The sequence below is a fragment of the Filicampus tigris genome, chromosome 5 (assembly GCF_054856515.1).
Source record: "Filicampus tigris isolate MCC_2025a chromosome 5, RoL_Ftig_1.0, whole genome shotgun sequence".
NCBI classification, from domain to species: Eukaryota; Metazoa; Chordata; class Actinopteri; order Syngnathiformes; family Syngnathidae; genus Filicampus; species Filicampus tigris.
In genome coordinates this window covers 12,889,167-12,912,648 of record NC_141221.1, presented here as the reverse complement: position 1 = coordinate 12,912,648, position 23,482 = coordinate 12,889,167, and the positions used below count along the sequence as shown (strand labels likewise).

Sequence of the window (23,482 nt, the reverse complement as noted above, 5' to 3'; positions counted from 1 at the left end):
ACCCAAATATGCCCTTATTCGGGTTTTTAAAATTCAGAATATCATCCCTGGGTTACTCTTTTTCTAACCCGAATAGGTGCGCATGCATACACCAGTCGGAATAGCCCGATTGTAAGGCACACTGCGCATGCTCAACTTCAAGGAATCTTGGTGTAGTGATAAACAAAACACGGCGAAAGCTAGAGCAAGTACAAAACCACACTTTTGGAGCGAGGAGGAAGAAAGGAAGGAAGCGGAAGAACAAGCGGTGATGGCGTATAATTGCCTTATTGACGTTGTGCGTGCGGCACCGTTTCAATCGGGCTATTTAAATGTTGGGGGTAACTCTGTCCGCTCAAGCCATTTAAACGGGTTATTCCGAATGATTCAGAAATCTGAATTTTGGCCTTAACCTGAATTTTGACTGCATGTAAATGTTGTCGCTGACTTTAGCATTAGCACTTGCAATGTTTTTAAAATGAAGCACGTCTTGTATTGAAATATACAATGTGTGCTTGTTGTTGTTTGTTTAGTTTTACAATAAACTCCAGCTGGGGTGTCCTTAAACAGCTTGAAGCTACTCGGGGGAGACAGAATCACATAACATCACACGTTTGTTGCGGCACATTAATCGTTTTTCTTCGATTATAAAGATGGATAGAAGCAAAAATCTAAACTGTGATTAAATTCCGATTAATTGCTCAGCCCTTATCTGTCTATCCCTCATCCATGTTTTTTAAAATCTTGCACACAAGAAATATGCCGTATTTAAAAAATAAATAAATAAATAAACCTAATACAAAACAAAAACAAATTAAAACCAAACAAAGCATACCCCCCCAAAAAGGAATAAACCTCAAGAAAAATAATTAAATCTAATGAAAGAAAAAAATAATGAAAAACTCTGAATCTCTTATAACTTTGGTCCGATTGGAAAATGAAAATTCACTACGTGTATGCAGTGCGGTTGCGTACCTCACAGTAACTGTGAACTCTCGACACAACCTTTGTCCTTAGTACCAGCCTCCCCCCTATGCACCCGTGTCCTTGCCACCACCTAGCCACACTCAACAAACCGTGGTCCTCCGCTGCGCAAACAGCGGCACTTTGTCACATCCTCGACCCTTTGTGACAGCGCCGGGTCACAGAGGCGACAATGGGCTGTGTGTGCCATTAAACACACATGCCGGCGTGAAGGACTGCCACATTGTCACCGACTGGTAAAATATCTCTTTAGTCACCCACGCATGGACACACCTGACCCCGTTGGATGCGGCTCAGCGCCGCAGAGGCCCTGACAACTGTAAGGATGCCGACGCGGATGAAGCGACGCTCTGAATTAAAAGAGTGTTTGCCGCTAAGGAGGAGCTAACCCGATTTGATGAGCTAACGTGATTTGAGGGGGCTCGGATAGAGCGCTGTGGCATGTAACGTCTCTCTGCCAGGAAGGTCTGCTTATTCATTTGATAATGGCAGCAAATGCAAGCAAATGAACACTGAGGTTGAACGTGCAGTCTAGCTAGTCTACTCCAGCTAATCTGGACTCTTAACATTTGCCCAGGTCTTGGTACTAGATTGGCTGGATGGGATTGGCAGATATTTAGCATTTTTATGCAAAATTGATGGATCGATTTTAATATCATGATTTGCTGATCGATCAATGACTTTATTGATCGCATCTTCAAAATAAAACGACCGCAAACACAATCTCATTCACTCCAGGGACATTATGTGCTGCCATCGTTACTAATCCAAGGTTTCTAAGCATATACGGTCGGATAATTCATTAATCTTTTTGATTCTCTGGAAGGAGTCGTCACTCACATCCGAATGACAAGACATACTGGGTAACGTACTGTCTACAGAGAGATCCAACCTGCTGGGAAAATATGGTGATGATGTCCACTCTCTTAAATTCTGCTTTCTGGTTGAGAATTCCTTTGTGAAAACAACAAAAGAAGCACTCTGGATTTCATGTGTATGACCAAGTGAAACATTATTTTATTTATTTATTTTATTTATTTTTTTTCATTTTTGAAACATCCGATGAACTAACTGATGGACTTAATTGATGGACTGATGGACTGACAATTACAATTCAGATCGTCACGAAAAAAGATGCACTGATGAATGACGGACGGGTACCCTGTCCGCTGACGGTTGACAAATACCGGACTAGCAAGATTTAGTAAAATGCCCACCAAGGTTTTAATAGTTAACCAAACATTATGACTTCATATTACCACACATTATGACTTCATATTACCAAATTCAATTCCAAAGGTCAAGGTCCAAAGATTCATAAAGAGGCATTCCTTTTGTGGCTGATGGGTTCCTTCTACACCAAAACATTACAGCTATTGAGTGTTCAACCTAACTATTGTCTCTCTTTTTTGTCTAAAAAAGAAAAAACCATCCAGACTTGCAATCTTCAGGCAACATAATGGATTCAAAATGTGGGGGAGTGATATGACACTTCTCAGACATTTCAAGTGTTCAAAAGATTTCACTGATTTGCTCTGGAGCTATTTTCAAAACTTTACTTAATAATTTGTAAGAAAAGCAGACAACGTGGGGACTGAACATTAGTATTGATTTGTGAAAAAAAAAAAACAAGTTTACCATATTTGGGCAAGCAAAGTTTCTGCCCAGCAGTGACACTATGTTAGTGTGGAATGGGATGAAAATAAAGTTCTTAGTATTACGACAAAGGAATTTACACATCTTTTTGTTTTTTGATAATGCCCGCAAGTAACACTGCACCATAACACGCTGTCAAGTTGCACTGAATTTACGTACCCGATTGCCATCCTGCTTACAAACTGCAGTACCAACACACTCTTGATCAGAGTTTGCCGTTCTGAAGCATACCTGTGGCCAAACGAATTCAACTGTACCACTTTGTGGACATTTGGCTTTTAGCAGGTCTTCAGCTAGTGGTCTGACGATGGAAGCATACCAGAGTCAGTCCTTCGTCTGCTCTCCTTGGACGTGGCCTCACGATGGCCAGAGTGAGACCTCGCTCCTGAGGACGAACCCCTACTGGGCCCGCTAATCCTGTCTAAAAGAAGCGGGAAGATGGCTCCGCTGCTCCATCTCTGAACTTTGGCCCTTCCACACCTCCTAGTATGTGAGGGGATTAGCAAAGCAGGCATCAGGCCTCCCTGCTGACTCAGCATGGAGTTGCCACTGCCAGCCTATGATCAGGTGGACCTCTGAGACGGCGGAATGGGCAGGCCTGAATTAACGTTTCTCTAAATGAGGTGCCCTGAAGAGCTCCAGGTAAAACAGGTCACATGGGGTGGACAAACCCCTGCGGTGGGACACAAAAGGAAGCCGAGGATCACCTGCCCATTGCCAGATCAAATGAGGGTTTAAAGAGGGGCTCTTCTCTTGTCAAACCTCTCACCATGAATGCTCAGGAAGGCCACAATCTACTGTACGCCCTCCCACAGTCTCAGCCTCCTGTGGACCCCTGAGCCTGTCCACTTCTAACGTCAATATATTCTATCCTAGGTCCCCTCACAGTGGTCATCAAGATCTTAATTCGTACTCTCAGCCCTTCACTAAAGTACTATGTGCATAATGGGCCCATAATCAACCTCTGGCCGATGAAGTCTTTTCTCTCAGCATGTCTGCACTCGCGTTGATCCTGCATGTTGAGTTGCAATGATATGCTAATTAGCCCTCATATCTGCCGGCCTAATCTGTGTGTTCACATTCAGGTGCTTTTAATCCACTCCATAGCTGAGCGTCTTGCTAATTTGTGGCTATTATGCCTGTTGTCAAGGCGGCCCGGGAGAAAAGGGTGACGTGATTTCATGAAACAAATTTGAAGTAGTTGAAAGGGAGCCGCTCTCGTATGACACGAGCACTGTTGGCGTTTTCTCCGCATGTTTACAGTAGGCCTTGTAGCTTCAGAGCTAACGGTCAGATCCTGTTCTGGCTAGCAAATAACCTCATCACACTATGCAGCATGACAGGCTAAGTGAGGGGTGTGGCAGTGGAGGTGCCCAACACAATGCCCCTTGTCAGTCAGCCTCATTCCTGGGGGGCGCAGAGGGGCGAGGGAGGGTGCAACGGAGGTAGCCACAGGCCCTTGGGTCCCTGCAATTGGCCTTAATCCGCTGGATAATAAGTTCAGAAAGGGGCCATATGCTGCAGTGCAATGTGCGGGGAGGGGAGTGTTGCCTCATGTTACTTACACCAGGCTGCCGCTTTCTCAGGTACCGCCCTCCCACGGTCTGTTCCTTTGTACTCAAGGATCAGCCCTCTCCACGCTGTGAATGCTCCGAATTGATTAAACCTCACCGTATAATTGTCAGCAAATCCCAGCGAATCATTTCCCATCCATTTGAAAAGTACAATGTGCATTTCTTCTTTTCTCCTCGCCTCCTTTCTTTCCCCAACCCTTCAATCGTCCTTCCCCTCCTGTTTTCTTCTCCTTCCCTTTTTTCGGGAACCAGGTTTGTCCCCGCATGCCACCCTCGGGCCCCCTGTGTGAGGAGGGATAAGGGGAGGCGAAGAGGCATGCTCAGCCGGACTGCTGGCTGTAGATGAAAGTGGAGTCGTGATTTAATCTGTGGCTGGGTGGTTGATTTGAGCTGGTACCTGCCTGCAAATAGCCAGAACCAAGTCTTGGCACAGCATCGGGTCAAAAGCAGGCATGAAAGAGGAACAAAGAGCCATCCCGCATTTGTTAGTCAGATTCTTTTGATTAATTTTGCCAAACTACAACCGCACCGCTTGTGATGACAGAATCGTTCATACTTGACATTGACATCGTCCAAGTAGTATAGTGAGACCATGCCGAACTTTGCACATACCCACTCACTGCCATAGTAGCACTTTATGAGACAAAGAATCATAAAATGAGCATCCCAAGTCTCACAGTAAGGCATTAAAATGGTGAAAATATGATTAAAATTGCTCTCAAATGGTCGCAGATTTTACCAAGATAAGAGGTAAGTTTGTTAAGTTTAGTTTAATGTTTTACTTCATGTGGTACATGTGATTTTAAAATATATTTAAAAAGTAGCATCTATGAAAAAAAAAGAGCTTGATCACAGCAATTGCCTCCCCGCCAGCAAGAATGACAAAGATCCTGAGTCAAGCTCAAGCCCAAGGCTCTCATTAAAATGTCTCCCTAAATGCAAAAACACTCAGTTCAGTTCAACAATGCAATATATATAGCGATGAAAGCTGATAATGTTGTCTTGTTTTTAATTATCAAATAAATATTATGGGTTTTTTTTGCGATTTCTGCTTATACTTTTTATTTCTTATTTATTAATTATTTCTTTCATTTTATTACTTAATTTTTGTTTCCCTATTTGAATTTCAAATCTTTTTTTTTGCTCCACCCTGTATAATTACATAAAAAAAAGAAAAACATACCTTATGAGTATGAGTAACATTATTTGAAGTTTCTATACTAAACCAATAAAGCATGACTACAATTTTATTATTACAAAAAATACTGTACAATTATTGTTATTCAAAAAAACTGACATTTTATCATTGAGTTTAAAATTAGAAAATCTATTCCTCAACTCAGACCTACCCAGCCAACCCACATGATGTATTTATCCTCTTATCAATCACCCATTATGGACTATCATGCTCAACATCTTTTCATTGATCTGAGGCGTCCCTGGACTCAAGGTTCAAGACTCTCTGACCCCATTTAACCCCTGACCTCGACCACAGACTGACAGGAATCCTCAGTCCGGGGATTCGTTTTATTTCATTTGGCCCTTGACCTTCAGGACATTTATTATTTTTATGGAGGTAAATGTTTCTTTGTAAATCATTGAATTTTGAAAGCTTTCCTTTTCAACAGAAATAGTTTAGTGGAGTGTCAACCACAATCAAGGTTGAGACGAAAGTGTTAAGGGTCTTTCTGTGTTGTGAGTGACATGCTCACTGGCCACAATATTAAGTACACAAGAGCTATATCAAAATGAAAATATAACTCTGAATATTTACTCTAATTGAAAACTGAGTTGTATTGTCATTTTTTAAAAAGGCAGAATATTTCATTTGACTCCTGTTGTGGACATTTTGTACTGTGTAAGCTTATCTAGTGTAGTTGTGATTGAGTGTGTTAGGGTGAACCTCTCAGAGCAGGCGTGCGATGTTTAACACCTGACCTGACGCCAATGGTGGGAAGTAACAAAGAAAAAAAGAAAAGAAAAACACTTTGCTAAAGTACTTAGGTTGATTTTCAGGTATTTGTCTTGTACTTGAGAATTTATTTCTCTGATAACTTTTTAATTTTAGTCCCTACGCTTGGACGACATACAGTACTTTCTACTCATTTTTTAAGTTGTTTTTGTTAGCAGCTAATTTATCATTTCTGTTATGGTTTGTTTTGCTAATGCAGGACACTCAGCAGTTCCTGATTTAACTTGCGGCCAATTTGTGTTTAGCGTTTTTTTTTTCCTACTCAGTGCAAGCACTATATATGCAAGAGGGAAACTATTTTCTGAGCAGAATTTTTTTTTTCATTCTGCCAAGTTATATATATTTGACAGTAAAAGCTAATTTTGAGTTAAATACATTTTACTAATAGTTTGTACGTTTGTACTTTAATGTCACCAGAATTTTGTGAAACATTTTGAGAAGCCGAAAAGTTTCTTGGAGAATGTCTTTTGGAACGCAGAGTTAAAACTGGAATTTTCGAGCAAGTCAATTCTCTAGCACTGTTTTCGGATGCTAAAACAAAGAAGGTTAAGAAAATAACACTCGGTTGTAAATGTTGCTTGGTGATGATTTGGGCTGCTTTGCGCATCGGGTGCCTTGGATATCTGTAGGGTACAACAAAATCTCAAGACTAGTATCAAGGCATTCCAGGGAGAACTGTACTTCCCAGCTAGCTTGAATTTGGGCTAGCACACCGACCCAAAACATGCAACGTGACCTAAAACTACTCAAGAATGTCGCAGAACTTAACATTGGACGCTGACTTTGCCAACCTCTGGCAAATGAGAGATGAGGCCACAAACTAGTTGCGACAGAATCAACAGCACCTCTGCTTGTTGCAGCCACGTTGTTGCCTTCATTGATTGATTCAATATACATTTAATCAACAATACATTTCACACAATCGTCCGAAATCCATCCATCCATTTTCTGTACTGCTTATTTTCATTAGGGTCGCAGTAGAACTGGAGCCGATTCGAGCTGACTTTGGGTGAGAGGCGGGGTACCCCATGGACTGGTGCCCAGCCACACTGACATTCACCCCTTAGACCAATTTAGACTTCAATGAACCAAACATGCATGTTCAACTATTTAGAATGGACTCACTCAGTTGTAATATGTATCTCCAGTTTCGACATGGTGACCACAAAGGCTCTGACATGTGCTTCACCTTATTTTCAAACGCTTTATATCGCCTCTTTTGCTGCCGTGCGCCATCTACATTTGTTATGATTTTATGTTCTCCTCTTTAGGTTCCCCCTTTAATTTATCTCCCATCTGTGCGCGCAAGCAGGCCCTGTCACCAGTTCCCAAACCTGACATTGATCTCCACCTTTGCCGCTCGCCTTTCATTACCGTCTTGAAGGGCGTTGTTTGTGAGAGTGATCTTCATGTAAAGTGCCCATAAACTCTCACAGGCCACGCGGGCAGATTTATGGGCGTGAGGTTACAAGGAGATGTGGGACAATGCGGCATCTCATCTAAACTCACATAAACAGGACAGTCGGCTAGGTTTGGGGTTTGTCTGCGGTCATGATGATAGCGATGATGAGGAGGTTGTGGAGGTGAGAAGGGCCGACCGTAATATAAGGTGCTGTGGTTATGATGATGTCGCCGTAATGACTGACTGATTTGGTGCTATTTCCGACGGAAAGTTCCCCGTGGATGCTCATGTGGAACTCCTAACACTTATTAGCGTAACTAATGGTCAGGAAATGCCGCCCCTTTGGCCTCTTATTTCCGAGTAGGATAATTAACCTCGAGATCAATGATGGAAAACGCTATATTCGAAGACCCCTCCCCTAGCTAAAGCTATGATTATTTTTCTCTTTAAAAAAAAAAAAAAAAGGATTGATGATGTGCTGCATTAATGCCTCCCTGTATGTCCTGTATATTTGCCCTTCGCTCATCTCTGTTTCAACAACTATAATTTTGGTTTAGCTGTACCTCAAGGTCAACACTAGTTTGGGGGCGACTACTAATGTTATGCTAATTGTTGGGCAGAGAGCCAAAATGTATCTAAGTGACATGCTTGATGGCTGATTATTTGGAGTCATTAATGGGGCCACATGTGGAAGTGTGTGACATTTTAGTAATTCTTTAGCTTTTAAATGGAGGTGCTCATCACATCCATGATCATTAATCTTTCACTTCGCCATAAGCACTTTACCCTCAACTGTATTGTTCGTTTTTCATGCTCACATTGTATGTTCAGGGTCAGTTTTGAACCAAGCCAATAATATCCAGATAATAGTCTGTATCAAAGTGTGAACTAAAGTTCTTTAAAAAAAAAAAATAATAGCCTGTTTGACATTAATAAATGCATGATGAATCCTTAATCAACGTTTCAGAGAAAAGCCAATGTCTATTTTTATTTTCTGCGTTGCACACACAAGTCTTTGCAGTCATTGGTCACATTAATCATAGAAAACGTTTTTTTCTGTATGAACCTGTGAAAATGTGGTAGAAAGACACTTTTACTGTTAAAAAATATATACATGTATATGGCATGTACTGTTTCACACTTTCAAGATTCCGATCATAACATATTCAATGATTTAACACACACTGGTAAATCTAAAATAAAATTTAGTAGATATGGGTCGAATTTAAACCAGAACAGCCTCAGTGTAACCCAAACTTGGTAGCACTTATACAACAGAATTCCATTTTAAACCAATTTCATTTTATTTTTGTTCATCACTTGAGGAAACGAATCAAGTTTCAGGGTGAAAGAATGGCATCCAGGTTATTTTTATTGCTGTCAAATGTCAAACCGCGGCAAATTTGACGCGAACAGTATGTTAGGGTTAATGATGTGTACTAACACGGGAGTCCATCAGTAGCATCCCTCTGGGAATTAGGTCGTGGTGCTGGGTTCGCGAACCTTGACCCGCAGTGACCACAGCGGCCTGACCCACACATGTTGCCCATGTAGCAATGAGGTCATCAATGGAATCTTGTCAAGGGCCTGGAGAAAACCGATTAAGTCCATTGTTTGCTAAATAGGATGACCAGCTGCCTCACTGCCCATCACCGTCATTATATTGACGCGTGACGGAAAGGAAGCACAGACAAGCAGTCATATTTAGATAAATGAGTCAATGAATTTTTATTTAGGAACAAACATTTTGATACTCAAACCGTATTATACTGCTTTGTACAAAGGTATATTGGGGCAAAAATTGTAAAATTACCAGAAAACAAATAAGTTGTTGGAATAATGTGAGAAAAAAAAGTCTGTTACAAGATGTTACAAGAATAAAGTTGTAATGGGGGAAGGAACTTGTAATGGTACAGTAATATTGTTACAAGAGTTTATTTATAGTTATAAGTTTCTCATGTTAGGATGAGAAAAGTAATAATATAAGTCATATTTGCAATAAAAATCACAATATTGTGAGGTTTATTTTTTGGACAAAATGTTGCCACAATAAAGAAATGTATCATAAAAAATGTCTATTGTTATGAGAATAAAGTCATGATATTGTAAACCTTTATAATGATTTATCTTGACTTTTTTAAAAAAAAATGTCACTTTAGTGTCAAAATTTAACTTGTTCTCCGACACATTTTTCTCTTAAAATGATGTCTATTTTTCTAATGCTAAACTTCATTGCCATTCTATTCTATTTTTTTCTCTGATATTCCGTAGTTTTGCAATGTTCACGGGTCCAATTACCAATGTTCCGTGCAGCATTTTATCAATAAATCGAAAAGTACAATTCAAAGAATAAAAAAACAAGACAAACTATGAATCCCAGGAAAACCCGGGCCAGCCAGTGGGTCGGGGGCGAGAGGGGCAACTGAGTGTTGCTTCGTGCTAATCATTACCTCATTAACCCCTTACTTCATAACAAATTGCCCCCTGACCATCAGTAAGAAGCCTGTCTGTGTCCATTGGCTGAAGCGCCCCTTGACCTCTTCGATGGCGTTGTGTTAGACAATATCCTCATTTGACCCCTACCAGCCATATGGAGCATAGCCTTGGTCCAATTGTCGTGGATAGTGGACAAGACGACAGGTTAAAGGTTAAATGACCAGGACTGTTTACAAAGTTATGGGCAGTTGAAACAATTGCTCTCCTTGGCCTGTTTATGTCTTTGTCCAGTGTTGTGTTGCTCTGGCACATTTTTTTTACAGTTTTAATTTGATCCGTTTCTGTGAAATGATAATGTTGATTTGAGTCTGACCCAGTGTGGGGGTTTCGGCGCCTTCATAACATCTCCTCACATGGGTTATGAATCTGATTAAGGCATGGTTTGCCTTTGTTTAGTGTTTACATAAAGAGGCCCAGTGGGACCAGGCCCGGAGGTCAGCGGGTCGAAACGAGCTTGTCAGAGAGCCTTGTGACATTTCTTTCCCACGTTTCTAGTCTCCTATTGTCTGCCACCGGGAGCCCCCTTTAACGTTTGGCCCTAGGAGGTAGTGTGGCGTGAGAGGGAGGCCTCGGGGCATTGGACCCTCAGCGGGTCCCTGGGAAACGGGCGTAACCAGGCGGGGCTGAGGCGAACGCAGACAGCATGGGGTCATTTTCCGGCTTGCTGCCCCTCTTAAGGGCTTTGGAGCCCTGTATTGGCCCCGGGAGGAGAGACGGTGTGGAAGATGGTACAAAGGGCTTTGTCTATCTGTGTGCGTGTGTGCGTGTGTGTTCTGTGAATTTATGAATAACTAATTGTCAACATAGCTGAGGATGTAGAAAAACGCCACGGTGATGTGATAGGACAATGACATCAGAGTTCTTTTTTTTCATGATTCACAAAGCTGAAGCAGCATTTTAAAGCAATTTAGCATAGAGTAAACAATTCTTATTCTTGTTTATTGCAATTATCAGTTTACTGTCAAAATGCCCATAAAACAAAGAGGATTACGCATTGTGTATAAAAACGTCACTTTGCCGTCAGGTTCTACTTAGCTTTATGCTAACAAATAATGCAAAATGCCATAGACATGCAGGATATAGCCACAGGCTAACAAAGAGCAACCTTGTGGTGGTGCTATAACGCTTTGAGCACCAAACATTTGAACAAAAATGGTGCGACAATTCATGTAAACAGACAGTATAACAATACTCGGGTGTATGGTGTTTATCCTCTGCAAGGACATTTCTTAAATGAGTTTAGAAGCACACCAAAATGAGCAGCAGTGATTTTAGTTAAATATCGCATGTTTTTCTTAAGTACAATTATATAGACTAGTGTTACTTTTTGTATGAAAAAAACCACAAGTTTTGGGGAGGCTGGAATGAATGAATGGTATTTACATTCATTTCAGTGGAGAAAGATTATTTGAGATGAGTGGTTAGCGTTAGCCTATCTTTTATCTCACGGCAACACTGTCTTTGTCTTCATTTTCGTTAACAGAATGCATTACTCGGCAAGTGAATTTGGATCAGTGTTATGCTAGTATGTAATTTTAACATAAAGCAAATAATACACCACTTATGCACGGTGTTCAATTTTTCTCTAATGCGTATTTATGAGGCAGCATTGCCTTGCAACATTAACACGTATTCCATCTTTCTTCCAGTAAGTCGACGTGCATTTACATTTTGCCAAGTGTAGTCCAAGGGTGTCATTGCACGCTGAAACACTGAGCTATTGAATAATAAATTGACATCAGCAAAATGAATAAATAAAACATTCCATTCTGCCATTATCACTCTTTTCACCATCTACATGCTAAAGGAAGAAAAAAAAATAGCCCACATTCCAAGTTCTAATAAGGTCATCCTTTTTTAATACGTAGTCGTCTGCTCGTATCTTCAGGCTCTCCCAGGAATTGGCGTGTTCTGTAATGTTAGACCACAGCTTTTCACAAGTGGGATGAGTGTGCTCACAGGCTTTGAGGCACCTACTGTCCACTGACCTCCTCCACTACAAACACACGCACACACGCGCAGTCCACTAGCCCACTCCAACCATTGTTCCTGAGGAGGAGAAATAAAACCTGCAGAAGGAAGGATACAATATGGTAGCTTTCTTTTGCTCACAAAAGCACAACTCAACAAAAATGCAGCAGTAAATTGGGGGGGAACAAGAGGGCTCGCTTACTTTTGAAATGGTCCACTTACGGTATTTATTTATTTTGTTATTATGCGAGTACTGTTGCTGCTTCAGTGTAACTATGTAAACTCTGACACTGACGTTGAAATGCAGAAGTGTGTAGTGAGGTATTTGGTCAATAATATCATTTGATAACAACAAAAGATTAATTAGTTTTGTGAAATACTATATTTAAATATCAAATGAAGTAATAGAAATGATATTGCCTCAAATGGATTCTTTTTTTGACAAAATACAGTACAATACATTGAGATATGAATAACCACATAACTTTGTCTTTAAGTCTGCTAGCCTAATGCTAGCACAACGGGAAACACTATAGATAGGTTAATGAATAGCATCTATGTGGCAGGATTATAAAACCTTAAGCAATGGAGATTGGAACAAAAACGACGCAGCAACTCATGTTGGCAGGCAATCCAAAAATACTCACAGGTATGTATTATTTATTCTCTGTGAAAAGGGCCAATATTACTGCGTCTTATTGAGTCACTTACAGTAGCTATGAGACTCTTCATTTGTGTCAACATGACTGTATTATGTTGCCCCCTGGTGGGCATATCACGCACACCAGAAGGAACCAAAATGAATTAATCATGATGCTCAAATTGTATAATTTACATTTTATTTAGGTATTATACTAGTCTGAGTCTGGTTAGCACGTCCGCCTCACAGTTCAGAGGTCGTGGGTTCGAGCCCGGCTCTGGCCTCCCTGTGTGGAGTTTGCATGTTCTCCCCGTGCCTGCGTGGGTTTTCTCCGGGTACTCCGGTTTCCTCCCACATTCCAAAAACATGCATGGTAAGTTGATTGGATACTCTAAATTGCCCCTAGGTGTGATTGTGAGTGCGGATGTTTGTCTCTGTGTGCCCTGCGATTGGCTGGCAACCAAATCAGGGTGTCCCCCGCCTACTGCCCAAAGACAGCTGGGATAGGCTCCAGCACGCCCCGCGACCCTTGTGAGGATAAGCGGTACAGATAATGGATGGATGGATACTAGTCTGAGTAAATTATGATAGAATGCTATTTTCCGTATTAAAACAAACAAACAATTACAACATTTTTGGTTAGTCATTTGGGGAAGCTGGAACCGATAGATGCCATTTCTATTCATTCGAATGCTGAAAGATGATTTGAGATATGAATGAATCTCCTGCCCACTGAGATGAAGACACAATCTGGTGGACATGTTGGACCAAGTAGAGTCATTTGAAGTGATTGAGAATATTCCCTCATGATGGAAAGGAGCTGTAAAGTGTTTGTTTTTTTCCCGACATCACCGTATTGCGCGAGGGCAATGAAATACAACGTTCAATAAAATGTCAATCTATTGTAAATTGGCCTGAGCTGCACTTAATACCAGAAGCATATAAGGCTTTGCAACTAGAGTTCCGGAATTGCTCCACTCTGGCAAATTGTAGACAAAACATAGCTCTGTGTTGGCTGATCGTAGCTATTTTCTTGCTTCTTCCCTTAGCAAAATTGTTTCCTGGCCCTTAAGAATTGAGTGTGGTGGGTGTGGGTTTTTATAAGACTATAAACAACAGAATCGAATATTCAGCGGAACAACTTTTGCAAAACTTAAATAGGCATGAGTTGTTGTTGCTGTTGTTGTCAGGAAGCAAAAAAAATGCTTGTCCCAAAGTTTAGTGACCTACAGAAATGCCAGGTATTTTTGTAATGCGTGTTCAAAATAAATGGCCATCAATTAAAAAAAATATGAAGTAATTTTTTGTTGTTGTTGTTGGGAAGTACACCTCCCCAAAATAGCGGCCTTGTTTTAATCACTGCTCATTATTTTTAATATCTGATCCATTCTGTCATCATACTCACATACTTGCACCTGAACTTGTGTATTACGGCGTAGATTTATATGCATGTCCCTCTATTGATGGCAGGGTAAATACGCACACAAAGCCAAGGTGCCCCCTTCATTACCCACACAGTGTGTGTTTGCCCAGCAGTTAAATTCTTAAGCGAGATTGTTTGGTGAGTTGACAGCAGCCAAACTGCTGAAGGACACACCAGTTCAGCAAACACAACCTCTCCTGATTGGCCCAGCGACAGCTCAGTCCAATGAGCAAAGTTTCTATGGGAAGAGGTGTGAGGGGGATGGTGAGAAGGGAGATATTTGAGAGCTGTCGCCTGTCAATTAAAGCCGCCGCGAATGCCCGGAGGTGAAGTGCGCCCCGGCTGCGCTTGCCATCATCTCTCTTGTCCTGTTGGATATGTGGAGATAGCTGAAATGTCGTTCAAGCTCAAACAGGAAGAGCCTGTCAATATTCATCTATTTAATAACCCTGAATGTGGCGCTCACGCTGCCTTTTGAAGACTGTGGGGTCCGCGTCTCGCTTTGATGTACTTTCATTGTCAAACTCTATCTGAAATCTTCCGAGATGGAATTGGTGACATTTTCTCGTTTTTCATTTATTCAATCCAACCTCAAAGGTTTCCTGCGCTACTTCTCTCCATCGGAGGCGCTTTGTTGTGTGCAGGGTCGAATTCTAGTTAGCTCTAGTTACTCGCTACGATTTCGATCACTGGGTAATGGAACACCAGGAGATTTAGGCGCAGATGTTACTGGCGAAATCTACATTGTAATGTCCTTTGCATGCTGAAACTTCACCCTCAAGAAGTGCATCACTTCATTTTAGTTTCGCTTCCCTAAGAGCAGAAACATCAAGTTAGCAAACATAGCAAAAAATGGGAGATTTATTTCACACCTTTCAGTAGATGCACATACAGATCAAAGGCATCACAGACTAAGTTTGCATGCAGTCAATATTCGGGTTATGGTCAAAATTCCGATTTCTGAGTCATTCGGAATATCCCGTTTACATGGCTTGAGCGGACAGAGTTACCCCCCACATTTAAATAACCCGATTGATACGGCGACTCACGGACAACGTCATGATGCAATTATACGTCAAGTCCGCATAAAAGCACTTCCTGTACTACAAAGACCAAGATTCTTTGCAGTTGAGCATGCTCAGTGTCCTGTACAATCGAGGTATTCCGATCGGCGTATACGTACGCACATGTTCGAAAGTAACCAAGGCATGATATTCCGGATTTTAAAAACCCAAATAACGGCATGTTCGGGTTATTGCGCGTGTTTACATGTCTTAAAAACCCAAACACTGCCAATATTCGGGTTTTGAAAGGGTTATTGACTGCATGTAAACGTAGTCACTAATTCATCATAATCATCATCAGTTGTTTTAATTTGGTGGAACAATCACTAACGTTGGCGTGGTTTGCTGCAAGATTTGGATGCAAATCATTGTTTGGGTGTAGTCTGCCTTTTGATGTCATCTGGGATGCGATCCAGCTCACCATGACACTGACCAGGACCAAGTTGCCTGTGACTAATCTCATTCATCCAGGTCATTTTATTCACAAGGCATCAAACCAACGACAACTGCACTGTTATGGTTGTCTTACAAGAGGTTTCGCCTCTCATCCGAGTCGGCTTCATCAGTTCATGCACCAGGATTTCTGTAGGAAAACGTCACCCGAGAGAGCCACTTTTTAACTTCTCACACCTGGCAGGAAGCTGTAATGTCTGACAACCTCCATTTCACCAGCTCATATTTAGTTCATTCTGGTCCTCTCGTCTCTCTCTGTAGCACCGCGTGCTCCCTACGTCTTCAGTCGCCATTTTGTCACATTCTGGCTCGGTACGCCCGCACTCTGGAGGACGGACTCGCAAGCAGATGAGAGGAAATCTTGTCGGCACAATTCCAAGTGCGCTTTGAAACTGAATGTGAAATAGGAGTGCTTCGGCCCGGTAAAATAAAGGCCCTCTCGTTAACCCTTTCATGCATGAATTATGGTTTGATGATATGATTTATAATATAAAGGTTTTTTTTTTTTAGATTAATTAATACAGGCGAAAGCAACTTTTAAATAGCTGTCCACTGTAGTGACCACTGTGCTTGAAATTAAAAGAACTTTACCTGTGCTCCCTCCACGGATCATTGCGCTCATTAAACCGATTTGAGGTTACATTCATACCACAATTACTTCCAGCACTAACTGCTCACGGGCAGCAGGGTCAGAATACGAAGAGAAATGTTTTTGACATTTCCTTTTATATCTGAGATGGTACTAGAACACATCTAAATGTGGAAGGTAAAGCATAAACTAACCTTAACCTTTTCTAAAACAAAATGTGTAGTATTAATCTGTACTGGAAGTCTAGAAGTATAAAAATCAACTTTGTAGCTTCTTTTTTGTGTTATCACTTACAGTATATAACGCTTTAATTTAGTGCTTTAGACTATCATTGCAGGTCTTTTTTGTAAGAATTTACTGTGTTGAACTTGAATGTCTGTGGGACTAAAGTTACGTACTGTCCGTGACCCAACGACAAGAGACCAAATTCTTCTAAGACTTTACTAACTTCAGATGTTAGTTAAATAATGCAATGGAACCTCTAAGGTTTAAAAGCACAATGCTAGTAAACCTCCATTTTGTTTCCTACCGAATATGTCCACAGGAAATGTAAGAACAGAGGTGGGCATTTTCCTAAATTTTGCTGGTCTGACGGAATGCCCACTTCTGTTTAATAATGTTTAATTTGACGTTTACTATAAAACGTTACAACAAAAATAAAACATTCAAGGCTCTCAATTTTTCAGAATTGTCACACTAGTGTAATAAATTACGAATAATGGGGGAAAAAACATTTCATGGTATCTTCCCGTGTGCATATTATTCTTTTCTTGTTCTTTTACTAAGGTAAGCTAAGTGTTAACACAAATGTGTGTTTCAACCGAGCGAATTGTGCGAGCGCATTTATTTGGTAAGGTTGCTCATGTGTTGCACGTGTTTGTGCTTATGCTGCATGCCTAATGGCCTCTCGTGGTCGCCGCCTGAGGCAATAACACACGATGTAATCCCATGTATGCCTCCAGTCGCTTAGCTACCTGCATGGATGTGGAGAAGCGTTTTAGCCCCTGCCGTTTGCTGTAGGGCACAAGTGCTCACCATCCAGTGCGGCTAACCGGCAGCAGCCACCCGGTGCGGCTCCGACACAGTTTTTTCCTGCTGCACCATTTGCGTGTGCCTCTCTGCGCCCCATTTCTACGTGGCCCAGTTCAATTTGCAGCAATAAGAGATGGCTCAAGGAGGGAGGAATTGACTTTTGACAGCCATTATACCAAAGTATGCACACTTTTACAAATTTTTATCAGTGTCTGGAGGTGAGGAGCCCTCGTTTGGCAGGAAATCAAACCATCTCGTGAATGTGTGGCCTTATCGTGATTGGCACTTACTTGTGCAAAAAGCTAAGATCCTCTGGTGCTAAATTCAAGCTCCCCGACAGGCAATCATAATTCATTTGACAAAGGAAGCCGTTTGACACTAGATCCATATAAATAGTATCTCTCTGTTATCCAGAAGTTTGGGGTATATCTAGTTGAAACTCATCTTATTGGATAAAACAGAAGGTGGATAAATACCATCTTAATGAACAAAATGTGTCTATCATTGTTTTTGTCCAAATCACAAAAACAGGCTTGAATATATGGACACCCGTTATTGGTTCCCTCACCTACCATCATTAGCTCTAATTTTACATTCTGTTTCAGTCGCAACAGAGGGTTTTCAAGTGCACCAGAATAAGAAACGCTCCGTCATCGCCAGTTATTTTTCTGCCAACCGTCTTGCTAATTTGGATGGATAATCATTCACAAATGTAAGTATGTGAACCTGGTTTTCAAGATGTAGTACGTGATACTTTTTCTTCCACCGGCACAGTAGGTTGCATTCAATATATACAAAGTGTGTCAGAAAAATTATATTTCAAATTAAAACTAGAACATCTATGAGTTTTCCCCTTCAGTGTGGGCCAGGCAATCAATGTGCCTAAAAAGAGATTTGGCTGCTCCACCCAACAATATTCACAATTCCCTGAGCATCTGAGAGTTCCTGGCCAAGAAGAGCATCATTGTGCCAGAGCAACCTCTCTACTCACCCGTCCTGGCTCCATGCATTTTTTCTCACCTTTAACAAGCGCAAGAGGGCCATCAAGGGGGAACCGTTTTGAAGACATGGACATCATCTAGATGGCTGTGATGATGGAGCTGAGGAGGATTCCGAAAAAAACAAACAAAAAAAGGCGAGGCAGAGAAGGCTGAGAAAGTCTCCTGGGGGGTTACTTCAAAAGGGGAAAGCTTGTTTGTTGTAGTGATAGACTAATGTATTTTTTCGGTTCTGATACCGATTACACTGGGAAATGCATTTTTTGTTGAGTTTGGTCTGACAGCTGTTTTTAACTCAATTTTAGGTTCGGAATCCAAAACTGATGTCAGTTTTTTTCGATCACATCAAGTTTTTGAGCTATACGATCTCTGTTTTCTTAAAAAAAAAAATGAGACAAATGTGTCTATATGTAAATAAAGCACTAACTGTTGAAATCAAAGATAGTACAGCCCTGTCACCTTACATCACACATTAAACTTTACTACATGGCAGCGTTGTTGATTATTAAGAGTTGTGATGAGGCTGTCATGAAGTCAAGGTGCGGGTAACGATAACCTTTCTTCCATTTCACCACCTTGAAGCTTTCTCGTGCATTGATTTCACCTCTGATACCTGCAACAGAACACAGCAGAGAGGCAGATCAATAGGTATCATAATCGATAGGTCAGGACGAAGAACAGCAGAGAGGTCAGCACTGATCGATTCCCACATTATTGCACTGCAACCTCTTCTGCAAAGTGTTGGTCATTATCTATGAGACACAGCGGGGGTACCAGCACCCCCGCCTGCTCTCGCTAACATCAACTAATCCAACTTATTAGTTGAGCTCTGGCTGGATGAGCAGATGACAACATTTTCTACATCAGTGGGTGATGTGATAGCTGTCTGGTACTCACACCCTTGACCCTTCTCTCCGTGAAACTGGTCCTTGTTAGAAGAATGTCAGCTCGCTACCTGCTGCGTGGATCCGCTTCCATATGACTATCAATAGTGAGTGAGATGCTGTATGTGGCTGGCGCACCATGACGCTTCAGGAGCAGCATTGTCGAGCTCTGGGAGGCTATCCTGAAGCAGTGGGGTATCAAGATCAGAAATCGCACAGATAAGCACAATCACAGTTCAGCATGTGGCTTAGCGAGACATCTACCCGATGCCTCGACGAGTGGTTGACGAAGTCGAATTGAATGTGATTCCTACCTCTGCCTGAAGTTGTTTGATGCTTTGATGGAGGTTTGGCTCTCTTGGATGTCACGGATCTGCGTGGTTGAAGTCAGCATGTATTGTTCATCTCACTGACAGCTACCATCCATATTGTTGTGACAATGAAATACAAAATCAAGTCAAGACCTGGACTTTCCGGAGTTGAGAGCGGTGAGGGAAGACAGATGTAGTGTATGATTCGAGAGAGTCAAGAACAAGACAAAGGGAAAGCTTAAAATCACCTTAAACCCGTGTGACATTTGGAAAAGATGTCTTACACAACAAAGTATCGTCAGGAATGGATGTTGCCAAAAAACAATTTATTCTCAAAAAGTCAGTTGGAAACTGTTTTAAATAGTGTTTGGGAGTGGTGGGCATTCCGTCTGTCCGTCAATGACAGACACCCATTTTGCTGGTGTTAGATGATAAGAAACTTTAGAAAAAAAAAAAAAGACAAACGGACGGACTACGCACAGACAAAAGTGGATTTCCGTCCATCTTTGTAATCATCACTAAACTGGTCAAGTCCGAATGGACCTCACAGTCCATTATTGACGGACACCCATTTTGCTGAACAGAGAGGGAAATGGGACCCAGACTGCATTGACTGTATATATACAGCAGGTGGTGGTATGTACCAAAGAGAGAATCATCAGTTCCTCAGGATGGTTAAGTAGTAAAAAAGTTGCTTTGAATACAAAGACAGTTTTACAGAGAAGTTCAGTTAAGTTTTACATTTCTATTTTTATTTTTGCAAAGAGTGAAGTTAGGAGGTTGTGAAATGGTATTTTGCCTTGCCCATGCTCCATTTCAGATGACAGTAATGCACCAAAAGATGTTTGGCAACCGCTAAAAGACAGAAGAAGAAGTAGAAAAAGAAGTAGAAGAAGAAAAAGAAGACAAATTCGAAGAAAAAAAAACCTTTATTTTATTGTAGTGGGTTCAGTTTTCACAAAGGACTTGGAAGCATATTAATCCACCAGGATTGTACCTTTGGCAACAATGTTACAAGGGATTCTTGTTAAATTAAGCAAAACTTTAAAGTAAAACTTTTAAGAGTTAAAGCGACAGCAGGTTCCCACTTAACATTTCAATGGATTGGCAAATAAATGTAGGCTATGTGAAATGTCAAATGTATGTGAGTGTAAAGCTGTTTGAGCAGCAAGCCGACACATTATGATTTAGATGGTGCACTCCATTTACCATTTCAATCAAATCGTTTCTGATAATTGTTTGCAGAACAAGGATGGATGGATGGATTTTTCATCTGTTGGACCTTTTTTTTTCTAGATAGACGATTGACGGACTGGCGCACTTTTGATGTTTACTGACAGAAGCGCGGTTAGAATAACAGGGCGGACTGACCGACAGACGATTACAGTTTGGTTCACCTTGAAAATTAGACGGGTTGACAGATGGTGGACGGGTACCCAGGCTGCTGACGGATGATAAATGACGAACCGGCAAACTTCAGTAAAATATCCACGTCTGGCGTTTGGTTCCATTTCAAAAATATGAAACACTGCAATGTACTGTGACCTAATCATGCAAATTAGGATGTCATTATTAAGCTACCCTCCTCTCCTAACACCTTCAGTGCCAAATTGTGATGAGGAGGGGTGAGTGCCGTAATTTCTGGACCAGAAGAAAAGTGCAGTCAGTCATCCAAAAACAGTCTTCGTATTTATTAACACATGAAGCTCTACTGTCCCTGCAGTTTTGCCCTTGAGTGGTGTTGGGAATTAAGCCATCATTCCTCACGTCTGACTCTGAAATAAGACCAAATAGGTCTAGAATGAATTCTGTGACAAGACTGAGACCACTCAAACGTTACACGACCAGGACCTTTCTTGAGTAATACTACTAGCTAAATTCAATCAGTATGTGTAGAAATAAATGGAGTCTCAAAATCAAAGCAGGTAGACATAAACACAATCTGGCCTACAACCAAGCAACTACTTTGTTCTTTTTTGGTGCTACTTTGCTGAAATTATATTGGCATACCCCCCCCCCCCCATCACCCTAACAACACTAAGATAATTATGGTGTTGAATTATGTCTTTTCCCACCGAAAGTTGTGCCTCCCTCTGGGTGTGCGGGCCTCAGCCTTCAACTGAGTCCTTCTCCGACGCCCGGCCTTCAGTCTTTGCTTTTCTCTGTCCTTCCATTCAAAGGGAATGCGTAACTGAATTTGAAATAGTGGGCCTTTTCTTTCAAGGGCCGCAGCTAATGAGACACTTTTCCTTGAAATTCAGGCGGCAGCATGAGAGACCCCGATGGGCGAAGCCTGAAGATGATAGCCAGCAAGCAGTGTACGTCAGGTGTTGGACTTTGCTGAGATGAGGAAAATAGTTTTTGTCTTTTTTTAAATCTATATTTCTTTCTTTCTTTTTTAAACCGGCATATCAAAACGTGTGTTCGTGAATGGGCACTTTTCTCTGGACCACGTAGGGCGGAAACCTTGAGTCGACCTCTGTCATTTTGATACGTGCCAAGAGAGAGTGGACACCAGCTAGGCCTCCTTCCTTTTGCATATATGTATTAGGGGCTGAAGTGGATAAAAAGACAAGCCAAAAAGACTTTGCACAGAGGTAGAAGGTGACAATTAGATTGAGATGGTAAAAAGGACTCCGGAGTAGGTCCGAGCGAGTTGTGGAAAGACATCGATGAGCGTCAAAGGGATGGCAAGTGGGTGCGGGTCCCATAGAAACAGGTATACTTGACAGTTTGCGGTTCAGGGATCATCTGAGAGACACTGCATGGGTGCGTTGATGAAAGGAATCAAGAGCTTTGCATCCTAGGGGGTTCTGTTTTTAATCAGGGGCCCCCGAGGAGAGAACCAAGTAGACTTGGTTCTCTCCTCGGGGGCCCCTGGCTGCTGCTAACCACTGTCATGCTAATAAAAGAGACCCAGGGTGTGAATGGAGAGGCTAGCTTGTTACCGGCGTTCTAATTAATGCATGCGGAGTGAGTGTGTATGGGTGTGTGACGGTTTTGTGCATCTTTAATGAGGTGTCTGAGTGTGTGCTTGCATGTCAAGATGATGGGATGGGCACAGAGTGAGACGAGCGTCGGACTATGCTGAGAAATAGGGGCTCAAAGCAGATCCACCCAGGAATGGCATATAAATCATTTTCAGGGATATTTGGAGACTCCGAATCATCAATAAAATTGTGATTTTTATTCTCAAAGTGTAGCAAACACTCTCAAAACACGTTTGGTGTGAAAGCTTGTTGAAAGTTTCTTAGTTTGAAAGATAGCCGTAGCAGGATTACGTAGAAAATGATAAGTGACATGTAAATGTCCTTAAGTTGACTTTTGTTGTCTACTACGGAAGCATGTAACTGCCAATGTGGAGTAAACATTTTTAATTGGCAAATATGTTCGAACGTTCATGCAAATACGTTTAAAAGTACTTGTAGGCTAAATGCTAAAAAAGAAATTCCCCATAATGCATTGACTTGTGCATGTTATTGTTTTAGCATTTGGCCTACGTTACATTTGAACGTTGTTTATTCGTAATTTTTATGGTCTTATTATTGTCTGCAATGCATTTCCTTTCTGCATTTCTTTCCCATAATGTCACCAGGCGTGCGCGTGATTTTTTAGCATTTAGCCTGCAAATACATTCGAACATATTTGCTCGTAAAACTGTTCACACGGCTGTAATCCACAACTTGACGTCTGTGAAAATACGACTGATGGGTAATTAATGAAATTTCAAATTCAGGTTAGAGGTTCAATTACACCTATTCCCAAACTGAAGAATTAAAGAAGAATTACAGATGATTTTCTCGAGCTTGTGCTCAATCTCACATAGGATGTGACCCACTGCAGATGTGCTACATGAATATCTGCTCTACTTTTTCCTGTCAATCATTTGACTTACTTTAAAAAAAGCCATTATGCATTTTTAAGGCAGCTCCTTTCAAGCGTACTGTAATTGAGGTGCCTTTATTTTGTTGTGCCAGTACAGTCGCATGTGGAGTAGCTCCCCCATCTGACCTTGTCCCCCCCCCCTTTAAAGTGCCATTATAAAATTGTCAAG

General features: G+C 41.4%; 1 long non-coding RNA gene across 1 annotated transcript in view; it reads left to right on the top strand.

Annotated features, from left to right (window-relative positions):
• LOC147147331 (uncharacterized) overlaps nucleotides 1-18,478 on the top strand; it is a 30,628-nt gene extending 12,150 nt beyond the window's left edge. The window contains exons 2-3 of the long non-coding RNA XR_015086948.1: nucleotides 17,841-17,947; nucleotides 18,095-18,478. This is a non-coding gene — a long non-coding RNA (uncharacterized LOC147147331). The remainder of the gene's footprint in view (nucleotides 1-17,840; nucleotides 17,948-18,094) is intronic.
• The last annotated feature ends 5,004 nt before the right edge of the window (nucleotides 18,479-23,482 follow it).